Genomic DNA, 13,623 nt, shown 5'->3' on the forward strand with positions numbered 1-13,623 from the left:
AAATAACCCTACTTATTGTAATTATAGCACGTAGCCAAGGCAGGGTTAATTAGAGTATTGCGGTAAATACTAGTTAATAGCGTGGTACGTAACTAGTCGGGTAAGGCTCGCTAGTGCGTAGTTATAACCGCCTTTAGTATAGGAGTAGTCGTAACCTATCTTCCTGCTCTAGCTTCTATAGGTATAGCTAGCGAGTTTTAATTATTACGGAGTTGCTTCTACTAATTAGGGCAGGCGTTAATCTACTTTAGTTCTAAGTTTAATAATAGGCAACGGGTTATAAGTCTTTTATAGATTAGTAGGTTATTTAAGGTTATAGCGATCTTTTCTTATAGCTGGATTATTAGCTTATTGTATAGGTCTAATTAGTAGTTCTTAAGGGGAACCTAGCCTTCTCCTATAAGGTGTAGGAATTAAGTCTAAAATTTAGTAAAGGGTTAATTTAGTTTTATTATTAGGCGATTATAGTTATAACGGGCATCCCGTACTTTGTTTAGGTTAATATAAATAGCCGCTAGGTGCCGTATTATCTTATTAATAGATATAAATTAGATAGGGGAGTCGTCCTTAAACTTGGCTTAAAGGTGCCATTAGGCGTCCCTAGTAGTTTAACTAAAAACATAGAGTATTTTAGCTTCTTTAGAAAGGAAGTAGTTATAGTTAATACGGAGCTTTCCTTATACTTAAATCCTCTAATTCTTAAAGGTAGGGTCTATCCCATTAAATAGTAGTAGGGGGTTAGGGAGCTTAACGGACTTTAATTGCTTTATTATTATATCCATACTCCTTAGTATATTATATTTAGTGGAGTAAATAGGTTAGCTAGGGCTTTAAGAAGGGGAAGCTAGGCTATTTTATAGGGCCGTAAGGCTTTCTAGGATCTCTTATAGGGTTTCTTATATATTTCTCGCTTTAAGATAATTAGCTTTCTGGCTGGCTATAAGGGCGCGAATCTGCTTATATATGTCTATAATATTATTATTATCTTCAATTTCTAATCCTAATTAGATCTTAGGTTTCTCTCGAGTAAAGGCAGCTCTCTTAGATGAGCTTGCTTTAGGTACCATTATTAGCTTCCTAAGGTTTGTCGGTATTATACGCTTTAGTTTTAATTCTAGGGGTATAGGTCTAGTCCTCTCTAGCTTATAAGGTAGGATATTATCTAGGCCTTCCCAGGTAATATAGAGTTGTTTTAGTATCTAAGTATAGCGCGTTAATACGTTGTTGCAGACGAAGTTTCTTTAAGGTGGGATATTATTAAGGCCTTCCCAGGTAAGGTAGGGTGAGCTTAGTATAATATTACGGCTTAGGGGTCGTTCGGTTGCAGTATGGAGGCCTCATATTCCATTTCATTCGGAGTGATTTTGTCTGCACAGCCTCAAAATTTTGATGTTCCTCTCACCGCTCGCAAAACGCCAGAATAGCACGCTAAAATATTGGCAACTTTACCGTATACAGCTATTGAAATGGAGCTCTTGGCGTCATTTCAATATGGAGCTCAAAGCTCCCGTTACAGATTCCAGTTCAATATGGAGGCTTCATATTTGCACACGTCCGTGCAACCCGTAGAGCCACAGACGCGTGTCAAATCGGGAAGGAACGCGTCCTTTCTGCCGGACTTTCAGTTCATATTCAATCTGACGGTTTTGCAACCGAACACACCCTTAAATAAATGCCTCTAAACCGAAGCTTAAACGAATGCTATATTACGAAGATACTAAGCTAAGGAGAAGGAAAAAGGGGTTACTAGGACTGATGTAAATAAATATATAGGGTGAGCCGCCAAGGCGCTAGCTTTAGGCGAGCCAATCGTAGGTTGGCAGAATATGGCAGAATTTGGTAGGTAATATACGATAGCGCCGTTATACCTAGGCTATAAGGCTATCCCTTAATACGGCAATTTTGGTCCTTAGGTTATTAATAAGAGTTAACTAATTAGAAAACCTAAGTTAATATAAATATTTAATTAAATCTAGTCGCGAATATAAGCGATCTTGGTAAAGGACCCTATTATATTAAGGGATAGTTCTATATATATAAATCCTTCCTAGGCAGCTTAATATGTACTAGTAGCTATATCTTAGTAGTTTATAAACCTCTAAACTAGGGGGTTATAGCTCCTTAGTAAAGTATTAAATCACTAGCAACTACTAGGTAGTAAGAAAATAGTAAAAAAAAAGAAATCCTAACGCTTATCCCTATCTTATTTGCAAATTATTTCTATTCTTTTACTCTCTATTATCTATTTACTAGGAGCCTAGTAGGATTTACCTCCTTTTAAAATTCCTGCGGCTATTAGCTATCCTCTAGTAGCTATCCCTATCCTATTTATAAACGCTAGCAGTATATATAATAGGAATTGTGTAATCGACTAAGCTGCTAATAGTAGTAGTATTTACATTTATAGTTATAGACTAGTGGTAGTTGTTGGAACGGAGACGGTTTAATACGAAATCGTACTATAAGGTCTTAAACTGTCAGTATTAGACATAGTGGTTTCTGGCCAGGCCGCACTGGTTATAGGGGCGGCGATACTAGTACTAAGGCGTATATATGTAGTTGTAGGGGTGATACCCAGAGGGATAGAGGTGGTAGGTAAGGCGATTAAGGCAATTAAAGTAATTGAGGTAGTGGTTTACGTTTCGGTAATGGCCGAGGTATGCGGCTCAGAAGCGGTTTCTAAGGTATCTGAGGTTTCTAAGGTATCTGAGGTATATAAGGTATAGTAGGCGTAGGGATCTTGTTTGGTATATAAAGTGTTTAAGATGTTGCAGTACTTGGGGGTGCGAGTAATGGGAGATGGTTATAAAAGTCGGCTCTAAGTTCTGGCCATAAGCAGTCGTCCCCACGGTCCATCATTAGCTCTTCGATAGGGCAGTCTATGTCGTCTCAGTTATAGGTCTCTACACCACAGAAAGCGTATTCTACCCTATCTTTCCCGTTGCCGAAGGTATAGTAGAAGCCAGCGGCGGCAAGTTTTATCAGGGAGAGATTTTGATAGGGCCGGTTATTAGTATATAAGCTTGTACGGAAGGATATCGTCCTAAATCTAAAGGCTAGGGTTAATAGCTAAGGAGAAGGTATTAGTAGAGGAGATGCAATTGGGCATGGCGAGAACAGCAATTCGGGGGGTGTGGAGTTGGAGAACGAGAACGAGAGTATAAAGAAGGTTGCAAAAGAGGGTGTGACAGTGGAGAGAAAGGATTCTTGTCGTTTGTAGAAGAGGTTTGTTTCTTTTTCTTTCTCTTCCCTTTGTTCCTCTCTGTAGTCATCGCCCGCGTCTTTGGAGCCATTTTGCGGAGGTGTCGATCGGAATATCAAACGATCAAAAGAATAATGACTCTGTCTCATTGCAAGAGGCTCTAGAGCCTCACTATATACACTAGATAGGTGGCAAAGACTGACGGAGACGCCGACGATGATATGTAATTGTTACCTCATTGCCACTTGATCGTCATCGCCACTTAGTAATGGGAAGGTAGGGTGACCAAAATCCGACCTAGATCGACAGGTTATTCCCCTTTTTTAATCTCCATAAGCCGGACGGAGCTTCCTAAGCCACCCAAAAGCACAGGGTAATCCCGAGATTTTGCATTAATTCTACACATAATATCCAAATAGTATGGCATAATTGGGCCGTCGAAATCGGAGGCTGCATCTGTGCGAGGTGACTTAGCCTACGAACCTACTGGTCTTCAGATTCAGCAGAGCCAACGCATAGCGTGCGGGTGGGAGCTGGGGGTTGTCGAGATGTTGTGGGTAGTAGTAAAAAGTTTTATACGGGATAGTAAGATCTCGAAAACTATTACTAACGGTACTCCTCTATAGTAAATGACTACTAGCTCTTATTTTAAGCCCACCTGTATAAAATCCTTATAGATATAAGTTAGATTTAATGTCCCTTAACTCCCTAATTAAAGATATCAATAACCTCTTATAATTGGCAAATGGATAAGTAAATATACCCCTTTCTACTCTTAGGGTAATGCGCACCCGCGGAGTATAATAGGTCACTTACTGTTAATTAATCGCACTATATAATCCTGCCTAGCAACCTAGACAACAACTATACGGTTTTATAGTTAGTGATCTATTTTAACTAGCGTGGCGTAGATCTGAGGTTAAATTTACTCTAATGCTCTAGTCCAAATCTAATATACAGTTGCCTATATAGGCTAGCCCGCCATTTTAGATCTAATTGACGTGAGTGTTCGCGCCGGTCTAAATAGATTACTATTTACGGTCTCCTTTTTACAGACTAGTCCCCCCTAAAGAGGGCCTAGTAACTAGGGTATAAGCGGAAAAGGTACCTAGAGTATATATATATATATATATCCCGTTCGCCTTTTAGTTATAAAATTATAGTACTAGTTATAGATAAATCCCCCTTATGCTTTTAATAAGCTCTAGGGGAGGATAGGGTATAAATAATAGCAGTTTATAGGAGATAGCGTATAGTAGAGGACGGTTAAGATATAAAAAAAAACTACTAGTGTAAGGTAATTAATAGTAGGGCCTAGCTAGGACGTAGTGAACTCTAGCTCTAGCTCTATATAAGCTAAAAAAAAAGAAGGATATAGTAGTAACTATAGAGGTCTAGTATCTAATAGAGGTCTAGACGTAGCTGCTAAGCCATATATAGAGATAGTTAAATGGAGTTTTTTTAATCCTTTCCTCCTAATACGCTAGGGGTTTTTTCCTATCTATCTCTCGTATGGCATAAATAGGTTATAGTCCATTTCAAATATATCGATTGTAGAGGGTATAGGCCTATAGGGCGGGATCTAGGCGATATCCTAGCGTTTATAAGGCTTTTTAGGCCTAAACTTTGGAGATTTGGCCTAAATCCTACCTGGTGCCCCTAATAGGATAGCCCGCCGCTAGACCTAAATAGGACTATAAGTAACTAATCTAATATACATTATAAGGGAGGTGGGTAGGTAAAAAGAACGACCTATTAAGTGCAGTTGTAAGCAATAATGTTGTTAACCGTATTAAACATCTAGTTGAATACCTAAGTTGTAGGGTTTTCGGCTAAGCAATGTATAGACACATAACATCTATCTCTCGCACAGCACGAATAGGTTATAGTCTATTTTAAATATATTAATTATAGAGGGTGTAGGCCTATAGGGCGGGATCTAGGCGATATCCTAGCGTTTATAAGGCTTTTTAGGCCTAAACTTCGGAGATCTGGCCTAAATTCTACCTAGTACCTACTAGCGAAGCGCCTACTACCTATAAAGAATTAAGTTAAAATGGGAGCAATTTCCGCAGTATAAACTGTGTAATGAAATTAAGACATTGTGTAAGGAAAGAAGGTAAGGAAATAGGAAGAATGGATATATATCGTTAACTTAGTTGCTTAGTCAACCACGGTCCTAGTAGAATTTGGCAGACTTAGTAGAATTTAGCAGAATTTAGCAGCTTTAGCAGAATTTTACAGAATTCGGCAGAATTCGGTAGACTTAGCAGAATTAGGCAGAGTTTAGTAGAATTTGGCAGACTTAATAGAACTTAGCAGAGGTTACGGATATTACTAGTATTGCGGATATTATAAATATAGGACAATCTTACGGTGGTAGGCCGAATATGGTAGAATGCGGCAGATTGCGGTAGAATGCGGTAGGTAGCGTATGTAAGGTATTATAGGGTGGTCCTGTAACAGAAAGTATAGAGTCCCTATATTAGGCTTCCCTAGCTAGTATAGGCCTACTCCGCTAGAAATACGAGTTTAATTAAAGTCGTTTAGTTTCTAAGGTGTTATAGTAAAGTTTTACCGCATTTAATGTCCATTGACCTAACTACGCTGTTTATAACTCTATAAAGCCACAGTTATACGTATGCTACGCTGTACCCCTACGGAAGGAGTAGTTAGAGTAGCTGTTAGGCAAGATACCGCTAGTGGCTAGGCGGGTTAATAGAATCTTATACACTACTAGCGCCGAAAATGCTTTATTATTAACGCTAAATAATAGATCTGATAGAGGCCGGGGGTCACAGTTGAATAACCGTATTATTACGGCTATGGGGCATAGACAATCTCCTAGTATAGTGGCGATTTAGATATTAACGCCACTATAGGTTTTATCTATCTTACTCCGTTTTAGGTAGAAGACTATTAAATAGCTATTAGGGGCGATCCTAATATTATTATAGAGGGCCCTTGTAGTGCTAAAGTCCTTAGCTTTCCTATTTAGGTACGTAATCTCTCCTATATATAGGAAACCCGTAAACGCCATTATAAATGCCGTATCTATATTTATATCTGCTTTATAGGGTCTAGAGGTAACAATCTTATCTAAGATGTCCTTTATAATTAGTAGTTTGGTCTTCTTAGTAGATAGGAATAGTAATATAGCCCCCGCTAGGGCCCTTTTAATAGTATAGTCTTTAAAGGCGGCGGTTAAGTGACCTAGGTTTATATGGCGAGATTAGATTACAAAGATATAGTTAGAGAGGGTTTCTGGCTTAATCCTACCTATTAGAGGGGCGGCTGTACCGAACACTCGTTGGGCAATCTACTCCCCTAAGTTTATCCTTTTAGCTGGATACGGTAATAAACCGTTTAGGGCTAAGAAGGCCTCCCAGCTCTTAATAGTAGAGAAGTAGCCTTTTCTTATATTAGCTGCTAAGCTATGCTATATAAGTAGTAAAAAGCAATAAAACCTACTAATCTTACTCTAGAAGGTTAGGGGGGGTTAATTAAACGACTCTAGGTTAACTATAAGAGTTAGTAGCTACCTAAAGGAGAGATATTATTTTTCTGGTAAGAAGCCTTTATTTATCCGGTAAGAAGCCGTTATTTATTTAGCAAGAAGCCGTTATTTATCCGGCAAAAAGCCGTTATTTATTTGCTACTTAGGGCATAGTAATAATAATTTCTCGCGGTTAAATCGCGAGAGAGTATTAGTAAGCCTATTGTTGGCGCTGGAGACCTATATAGTTATTATAGTAATATTATTTATTATTAAGGATATAAGTATCTCTTAGAGTAATTAGTTTCTAGAACCTTTTATAATATTATTCTGGATGCCGCTGTAAGTAACTATATTGTCTGTATAAATATAGAGAGACCTATATCGCTAGACTAATGACTACTTTTTAAATGCCTTCGCAATAGCATGTATCTCTTTTAGGTTAATATAGTTATCCGCCTAGTCTAGTAGGGAATAATAGCTAAAGGCCTAGGCCTGGGGTAGGGAAGCCGCGTAATTAGGCTAGTGGCTATTCTCTCCGCTAAAGTAGAAGCCTTTATAGCCTTTAAGTAATAAGGCGTTAGTAAATAAGTGAAACTACGGCCTCTCCTTATTATTAAAGAATAGTATACCGTTACTTAATATAAGAACCTTAAGCTAGAGGTTAAGGTCTTCTTTTAGCTCTAGGGGAAGGCGCTAGGGCATATATCTTAATAACCTAGTAGGCCATTTTATTATAAAGTCTTATAAGGAGCAAGAGTATAAGCGCCTAAGGCGGATAACTCTTATATACTATACTAGGCGGCCCGCCAGTTGTTGGGCTTGCTATAATAATAGCTAGCCCTTCTAAAGGGCTTCGGTTACCTAATTAATAGCTTTCTATTACTTAGCTAGTAAGAGTTTTATCTCTATTGTTATGGTGTTAATAGTGTAACCTAATACTTCAGCCTCCGTACCTTTAATATTCTTAGTATTATTTTGGGGTACCCCTAGCTAGTTAGTAACTAAGAGGTATACCTCCCTTAGTAATAGTAGTATAGTCGGACACTTGACCACGAATATAAAATTATTAAAGTAGTGCTTAATAGCGGAATTAATCTATTATACTAGGATCTAATGGAGACCTTTAGCGAATAAGTTAAAAAGGAATGGGGCTATTTATAAGCTAAATGGTAGACAGCATTTGACGTATATAACTCCCTTCTAGATAAAGCTAAGTAGGTAACGCGACCGTACTGAAACGGGCACCATCTAGAAGGTATTTTTAATGTCTTGTTTAACTAGGTAGCAGCCTTTACTAGCTGTAATTATATATGCTAGTATAGTCTCTATCTAGGTATAGTGTAGTACTGCCTAGGCTAGGTCGATAGAGTTATTAACTAAGAAGCCTTTGGGTGAAGAGAGGTTGTAAATACAGCGGAAGCCGCTATCTGCCTTAGGCACTAGGCCTAGGGGTGAGGTAACTGTAGAGTTGGTGGCCTGTATACGGCCTAGGGCTAGGTTAATAATGATCTTTTTAGAGATAAGGTCTTCGTTATTGTATAAGGAAAGGTGGTTTTTATAGATATTAGGTAGTATAGGTAATAAGGGACCTATCTCCACCTCGTAGGTAAGGATGCCTTATAAAATTGCTGGGAGATTTTTAGGGTACCTATAAAGGAGCGTGCTCCAAGTAAGAGGTCTTAGAGGTGATAGTAAGTTAGCTAAAAAAGTCATTTATAAGTAAGTTTTAAAAAGGGGTACTGAATTAGGCCTACCTTAGAGCCTTAGCGTCTGTGGCAGGTCTATCTAAATAGTTAAACCTAGGAAGATGTCTTTATCTACTATTAAATCCTAGGACTAACTACTTATGGCAGTAAGCTACCTAGGGCATGACTTTAATGGGTGGTTTTTGTCGCATTTAGAGCATGCGTGGCGGTAACGATATGGATCTTCTCTATAAGCCTGCTGGTTGTTCTAGCTATAACAGGGCTTGCTAGAGGGGAGGGGAGGGAAGGTATTCTTTCGCGATCTTTTTAATGCTATACTACGGACTTTAAGTCCCTGGCTCTATGCCTTTATATTAGCTGCCCGGCAGTATAGGGCCTTAAACTAGGTAGGTATGTCCTAGTTACTAGGCTTAAGCTAATTACAATTTATAATATACTTATAGTAGTTAAGCGCGAGGTTTAGGATAGAGGTCCAGTTATAGGTCGCGGAGTAGTCGCGGATCTTATTTATCTAGAGCAATATTCTTATATAGAGGTTGGTTGGGCATATATAAAGAGTGCTTACAATCACTACGTAGTTTATAAATCTAGTAAACTAGACCTCCTTGTTCTTGTAGACCTTACGGCTAGTAGTAGGTCTCTTTAAAATAAGCTTTCCGTTTTTAATAGTAGCCATATTAAAAAGGTCTGGGCGGCTAGAGTGTACCTATAGATATACTAGGTTCTCTAGGCGGAAGGATCCTTTCTATATATTATAAAGGTCTCTTCTAGCTAGGCTAGGGAGGTTAAGCTTAAGCGTGCCTAAGCCTTCCGGTAGGTTATAGGACTTACTTAGTTTGTCTGCCTTAGTAGTAGAGGTGTGCTCTAGTAGGGTAGGCTGCTTTAGAGCGGCTAGCCTTGCTTAGTGAAACTCCTCTTCCTATTCCGTCTTTTGGATCCGTACCTATTCCTCCTACTCTCTTTTTTGGATCTCTAGGTTATAGAGTTATTAGGCCCTCTTGTTTTATTTCCTAGCTCTTTCTTCTAAAGATAAAACCATAGTATATTTGGTAGATAGGATAGTAGTAGATAAGGAGGTAGATAATAGGGCGGTTAAGCAAGGAGTTTTTAACTAGGTGCTATTGGCTGGAAAGTGTAACGGAACCTTGTAGCAAGAACTACGATAGGCTCGTTATTAGGCTAGGTGTGTAGGAAATGCAAGTACAATAGTCAACAACGTAATAATAACTGGTGGAGTAGTTGCCTAATAGATTAACTCTAATTATATTCTAAGAATTACTACAAGGAAGGAACTATCTAGGTAGGGACTGAGGGTCCTTAAATACACAACCGTACTCCTATAAAATCCTTCTTATACGTAATGTATATCTTATACGTAAGGTATATAAGTTCCTCTCGTTCCTCTTGTTTAATATATAGCATATTATGTGACCTTGGTTACCATTCCTCGTCACATAGTTCTATTGGCTCTATTTTAGACCGTGCCTAAATTAACCAACTAGCTTCTTCTATTTCTTCTCCAAGTAGTTATAATATTATACTTAAAGCGTCCGTAACACTATCTCCCTCCTCTTTATCTTCGTCCTTAAAGATCTAAAATATCTCTAAGTTATTTACTAGAGGTATAATATCCGTCTAATTAATTTGGTTAATATTATTGCTTATTATACCTAAAGCAATTTCTTCTTTATACGCCCAACGTTATACTCGCACTATTGCTGCAATATTATCTCTTAGTGAGATTATACTATCTCTATATTCTTATTGTTCGAAAGAGGGGTTAGTTTATATTACGTTAGCGAACCCATCTTTATAATAACCGTCCTCTTACTTAAAGTATACTAAAGCGAATATTTATTTATTTTATGACGTTTACTTTACTTCTAATGCTAAATATACGCGACCTATTACTCTTAATAGTTATCTAGTTCCCTAATTAATTTATCTTAGGGTCTTATGTTTAATTTGCTACTATACGGCTAGATAGTAAACTATTGCAAGCCCTTACTAAGTTAGAATATTCCTATAACGCGAAATAAAAGGCCCTAAATACTTAAATTACGGCATCTACTTATCTGCTTTATCTTAAGAAGGTTTATAAGAAGGTTTATTTTAAGAAGTAGAAACTTATAAAATAAGGTCTATAGGAACTAGGTAATAAAAGAACGGATTCTCCTCTAATAGAGAAGGAAATAGATCTAAGTAGTTCGGCAACTGCTCTTCTTAAGTCCCCCTTAGGTAACTTATTCTTTAGTAATCCTTCTTTATTAATACTACCTAACCTAATCTCTTCTAATACTCCCGTACCTTTCCTATAGCGTTTTTTAAATTCTCTAGTAGCTCCTAGGTAGTCTTAGTATAGCCTATCTACTTAACCTTATACCATATTTCATTATTAATATCCTTATAATTAACGATCTTCGAAACTTACTATTTATCTTCTTTTTATTCTCTATACGTGTCTACCTTATAAACTAGTGGCTTAACATTCCTATATGCTAGCTCTAGCATTATAATGTGCTATATAGGGTAGATCTTTATTTTAGCTAGTAGGTTTAACTTAAACGTAACTAGTGAAATCCTTTATGTAATTTTAAAAGGTCCTAGTCTAACATAGTCCAATTTCTTACTTAGTCGTTAACTCTTAAAATTTTTATATAGTAGCCACACTTTATCTCCCTTCTTAAGATCTGGTCCCTTAGATCTCTTAGCATTATAATACCTTTTTATTCTCTCTTATACTTTCTTTACTAATTCTATAAGGTCTACATAAAGATTTATTAATATCTTTATTCTCTCTTTAGCTGTACTACTCGTTTTCTTTACTTACCGTAGTAATAGTAATATTCTTAGCTCATATCTATAATTTGCCTTAAATAGTAATATACCTATCCCTTTTTAAGGTGTTGTATTATATATAAACTATATAACTAGTAATAGTAATACCTAATTATTCTATGCATAATTAATATAATGCCTTAGATACTGCTCTAGCGTCTAATTTAATCTTTCCGTTTAACTGTCTATCTGCGGATAATATATAGTAAAAGTTGCTGCTTAAACTCCTTACTCCACTAAGAACACTTCCCAAAATACTGCTATAAATCTTAGATCTCTATCCGATATAATTTTACCTAGTACTCTATATCTTATAAACACTTCTTTAACGTAGATTCTAGCGACATCTTCTGCTAAGATTTCTTCTGTATATGCTATAAAGTATCCCTACTTTATAAGCTTGTCTACTATTACTAAAATTACATTATAATCTTGTCCGGTAATAGGGTCCTTTAATTTTAGCAACTTAATAATAAAGTCCTATAATATAACCTCCCATAGTCTCTTTAGTATTTTAATAGGTTGTAGCCCTCTATATAGCTTATACCTCATTAGTTTATTCCTTTAGCAATCTAAATATTTTCTTATAACCTTTCTAGCTATTCTCTAGATTCCGTTAATAATATACTCCTTCTAAAGTCTCGACACTAAGCCCATAGCTCTATTGTATCCTTAGATTAGTCCCTTATAAAAGTCCTCTATAAACTACTCTACTATACTTCTTAGGATATACTTTACTTCTTAATTTTCGTATATATCCGTCTATAGATCTTCTAGCTATACTTCTAAAATTCTTTACGCCCAAAAGCTTTCTGGTATCTTATAGACTTTCTCTAATTTATTATCTTCTTAAGTTACTATAATTTTCGGATAATTATACCTAATTAATCCGTCTATATCTTTTCGCAATAAAGCCCCTAATAGCTTTTCCTTATTTTATAGTTTAGCTTTACGGCTTAGAGTATCTGCCCGCGTATTATTTATACCTTTAGTATACTAAATCTTAAAATAGTATTCTATAAGCATCTCTGCCTATCTAACCTATCTTTAGTTAAGTTCCTTTATTATTAGGAATCCTATTAGGTTTTTATAATCCGTTTTAACTATAAATGGTTTTTCTATACCTTATAAGAATGCTCTTTATTCCTTTAATACTATAACTATACCTAATAACTCCTTATTATAGATGTTATAGTTTAACTCTAGTAGTATTATCTTCCGACTATAGTATGCTACTAGGTGCTATCTATTTTAATACCTTTATATAAAGCACGCCCCTAGTATATAGTCTAATATATCTATTTTTATAACCGTCTCTAGTCCTAGTTAATAGATCTTAAGAACTGGCTTCTGGGTAAATAACTCTTTAACTTTCTTAAAGAGTTCTCTTTGTTCCTCCCCCTATACCTATAGTTCTTCTTTCTTTATTAACCGCGTAAATAGCTTAATATCCTTTAACTACTACGCTATAAACCTTCTATAGTAATTATAAAACCCTAGGAATAACCTTAACTATATAACGTTCTTCGGTTCCTACTAATTCATTATAGCCTTAATCTTCTTTAGATCTATGCTAAGTTGGCCTAGTTTAATAATAAATCTAATAAAATTAGTCTTTCTAGTAAAGAACTCGCATTTTTTAATTACTACTAGCATCTATTCTTCTTATAGTCTCTTTAAAACCCATTTAACGTATTCCCCGTGTTCTTCCTTAGTTATTAAGTAGATAATAATATTATTAAAATATACCATAACAAATTCATCTAAGTATTCTCCTAATATATTGTTAATACGCTTCTAAAACGTTACTAATATATTTATAAGCCCGAATTATATAACTAATAGTTTGTATAGTCCTTCCTTTAACCTAAAGGCTGCCTTTTATTTATCGCCTTCCTTAATCCTAATCTAATAGTACGCCTATCTTAGATCTATCTTCGTGAAGATTTACGCATTGCCTATCCTATTTTAGATTTTGCTAATTAAGGGTAAAGGATACCTATCCTTCCTAGTAATACTATTTAACTGTCTATAGTTAATACACAGCCTTAGTTTACTATTCTTCTTTAGTACGAATAGTACTAAATAACCTGCTAATAACTGCGATAGTCTAATATATCCCTTTTATAGGTTTTCCTAAACAAACTCTTTTAACGCTCTACCTTCTTCTTTAGTAAGCTTATAAATTAGAAAGGACTTTAGACTTATTCCTAGTTCTAACTCTATCTTATAGTCCTATACTATATATTCTAACAGCTTTTTATTTTCTAGTGATTATAGTTTCTTGCCGTACTTATAGTATCTTTTTAGTATATAGCTTAGTCCTTTTTCTATTTCTTTATAGGTTACTCCTACTTAGTACTATACTAACTTAGCTT

Source organism: Cenococcum geophilum (genome assembly GCF_001692895.1).
Source record: "Cenococcum geophilum 1.58 unplaced genomic scaffold K441scaffold_20, whole genome shotgun sequence".
NCBI lineage: Eukaryota > Fungi > Ascomycota > Dothideomycetes > Gloniales > Gloniaceae > Cenococcum > Cenococcum geophilum.